This window comes from Lynx canadensis, chromosome B4 (assembly GCF_007474595.2).
Source record: "Lynx canadensis isolate LIC74 chromosome B4, mLynCan4.pri.v2, whole genome shotgun sequence".
Lineage (NCBI taxonomy): Eukaryota > Metazoa > Chordata > Mammalia > Carnivora > Felidae > Lynx > Lynx canadensis.
In genome coordinates, this window is record NC_044309.1 from 122,737,464 (window position 1) to 122,741,174 (window position 3,711).

Below are 3,711 nucleotides of genomic sequence, written 5' to 3' on the forward strand. Positions count from 1 at the left end.
CATCTGACCTCTGGTTTCATTCTTTTTTTCAATGTGGCTGCAGTGAGTAACAACACCCTTCAAGACCCCTAGGTACCTTCAACTTCTAGAATTGGTATTTTCCTCCCCTCAGTGAGAAATGGTAGACGCATGGGATCTGAAGTGGTCATTTGGGATTTCCTATCTTTAAAACATAAAAGCATCCAGAGAAAGGCCCTTCTTGATTAATTTGGGGCCATGTGTTCCATCTCTGGGGCAATCAACGGATCAGGGAATATCTGTACCTAGGTTATCTGCCTTCCACCCAGGTGCAGAGAGGGATACTCTGAATTACAATAGTTCCAGAACCACATGGAAAAGGGACCTTAGTTCCCTTAATGAGAGGGGGTTACTATAACTAGAAGACAGAAAGAAAGGCCACAAAACAGATGTCCACTAAGCTGGGAATAGATGCCTAACTTTTCTACTAAGGAGATAATGGAATTCGTGTAGCATCGTTAAGAATTCTATGCATAGGCAATCAATATGAGAGGCCACATAATGATCATGCCTTCAATTATACAGCCTACAAAGAATAGACTTCATTCCCTAGTACCTGGCACTCACGTATAAATGCTGGGTCCTAGCGTGGCGATTGGCACACAGGAAGGACTCAACGAACATTTGTTGAATTAATGAATGCATAAATGAAAACACTGAATATAGTTATGTCAGCCCTTACTCTATGAGTGCTTTTAGGAGGAGATACTGAGTTTCCTCTAATGAAGGATTTATTTTGCGGACCTACATCCAGTAGTAAAAGTTTAAAATTCCAACTTCCAAGCCAGCATTTTAGAAACTACTTCAACCTCACACATTGGCTTTGGAAACCAAGAACATCTGAAAGCTTTTGTGTAATCTGATTAAGAGCTGAATAAGAAGAGGCAAGGGTTAACGATTAGTGGTTTAACACATTTACCTAAGCTGAAAGGGTTTTTCTAAAGATCTTTAAAAAAACCAAAAAGCAAAAAACCTTTGTGAAGTATGTAATATGAAGGCTGAGCTACGCCCAAAGTGAACACATACACCATCTTTTTTGCCCATTTTTGTCATTTTCTATGCTTAGAATTCTTCCACACCTAAGCTCTGAGACAGCTCTCCTCCATTTCCATCTGGGACAGAATTCATCCCCTGGTTTTATAGCACCATTAGAAATCCGTATGCTTTTACTCTGACTGACTGTATTGGCTATAACGCACATTCTCAAAGGAGGTTATGTCACTCTCCAGGAGGTAAAAATTGGTTCTTGGCATGGGAGAATCTTGGACATTATGGTGGTTTGTAGCCTTTCAAAGGACCACAGAACACAAATATATATACAGTATAGCTTTGAAAATTTCATGGAGGCCAATTAGGCAAAAAAAGTGCCTAAAAAGGCTCCTTAGTGGAGCAAAATAACAATAGTTTTTTTAAAAAACTATTACACTGGGTTATAAGGAAGTGCTTAAAAATTCACTCAGCCTCATAGTGCCCCAAACAAAAGAATATCACAGTGGGAGCAAAGAGACTTGCGTTCTGATTTTCCTGTCTACCACTCATGAGCACATTCATTCGTTTATTTATTCATTAAATCTTTTCTTAGAACTGTCTATGCTCCGGGCACTGTACTAGACCCTAGAAGTATAATGATAAACAAAGCATAGAGTTCTGATACAGTTTATGTTTGGGAATGGAACAGATAATGAATAAGCCCAGATGTCTATCGATAATAATGATGATGGTAAATATAATAGATATTTTATAGCAAACAATCAATTGTAAAAATGTATACTAAAACCTGCTATAAAGGAATTTAAAAAGGAAAACAGGAAAAGTTAAGCTGGTGGAGTGTGAACAGAGAAGGTCTCCCTGAGATGGAGACATAGAAGCTGAGTGTTGAATGGTAAGAAGGGTTGGCCCCACAAAGATCTGGGGGCAGAGCTTTCCAGGCAGAGAGAAGAGTAAGGATGATCTCAAGGCAGGAGTGACCTTGCTGTGCAGAGGGGCAGAGGGTGGGTAGATGTGGCTGGAATAAACCGAGTCAGTGGGGAGAGGTGGAGGATGAGGCGGGAGACTGGGTGGGCCTGAGCAAGCAGGGCAATGCAGGCCGTGTGAAGGAGCTTGATTTGATTCTAAGTGCTGTGTGACGATGGGCAAGTCATCTTGATTTTATTCTAAGTGCTGTGTGATGATGGGCGGGTCATTCAATTTCTCTCAAAAGGCAAGCCTGGGGCAGCAGGATTCACACGAGGCAACTGAAAGGCCGTCATGTTCTAGTTAAGGCCAGCCCCATCTAATTCAGGACCTGGGAGAGATGCCTCAAAGCTCTACAGGGAGTAAGGCGGCAAATAAAACTCCCACACTCCAAGAATGCTCATCACTGGACTCGGACAAATTTATGTTTCTTCTGGAAAGAAAGGAGTGGAAAGAACCCAGGACACTATCTTCCTCTGAAATCAGAACGTGCTTTCCTTCCACTTTCGAGTTTTGAGATGCACAGACTGTGTTTTTTCTTAGTCTGCCAGTCTGCCTCTTATGTTAACTTGGAGCTGTGTAGTGGGGAATAGCACAGGATTGGTGGCCAGGGACGCTGGGCTCCAGAGCCCCATCTGTTACTAAATAACTCTGTGACCTGGGCAAGTCCATTCCCAGACCCTCATCTGTTGGACCATCATTAAGATTCCTTCTAGAGTACAGACTCTGTGATTCTATTATTTTCCTCCTCACCAGAGATGGGGAAGAGTATAAAACCCTGCATGCAAGCTCACCGAAACTCTCCTAAAATGATAAAGCAATTTCCTTTGAAATGGTTGAGAAGAAAAGTCAGGAGGCCCTTGTGGAAAATGATGAAACCCAGTCCCAGCCGAATATTAAGTTAGAGGTCTGTCTGCCACCGGCGGTGGGGGCTGCAGAGGGAAGGGAGATGCCAGGGTTGGGGAGAGAGAAATTTTAATCGCGATTGTTTGGCCTGCTGATCCTAGGCAAATGACAAGAAGCCCTCAAGCTGCCTCAAACACAGATATTTGAAAGGCAGAGGCGGCTGGGGTGCGGGGGGGGGGGGGCGGGGGCGGTGGTGTGGCTTCTCCCTCCCCTCCGAGGCTGTTTGAGGAGCGGTCTGCAGCGCTGACAAGCACGGGTTTTGGAGGCCATTGAAAAGTTTTGGGCCTAAATAGGGTAGGCAGCTTGGCTTAAGTGTTGCTAAGGAATACCTGGCAACCGGCAACAATAGGCCTTTTAGAGAATCCAGGGCAAACAGTGACCGTGGTAATGGGGTGGGCTTAAGGGTCTCCTTGCCCGGCTGGGCCCCTCCTCTCCTCACACAGAGGCCTGGGCACTGGGCTATGTTCCGGAAATTCCCTGCACAAAGCCCCATTCAGTGGGAGGAGGGCCAATGCGTGTGCTTTTGGGGGGGGGGTGTGGAGACGGGGAGTGGGGAGCGGGCGGGGGAGGGAGTACGGGAGAAGGAGCTTTACTGCCAAAAAAAAAAAAAAACCCTCTCAAGTCTCTTTCTTCTCGCAAAGACTAAAAGAGGCACAGAAAGTGCTAAGTTTGTAAAAGAGGCTGAAAAGGTTCAGAAAAGTAGCATAAAAGGGGCTGGGGAACGCCCCGTGAATTTTGAACAGAGAGCAGAAAAGGGACCCTAAAAAGCAATTAGTGATGCCGCTTGTAAATGAAGAGGCAGCTCGCTTGGGGTGGGGAGCTGTGGGCTGGAGG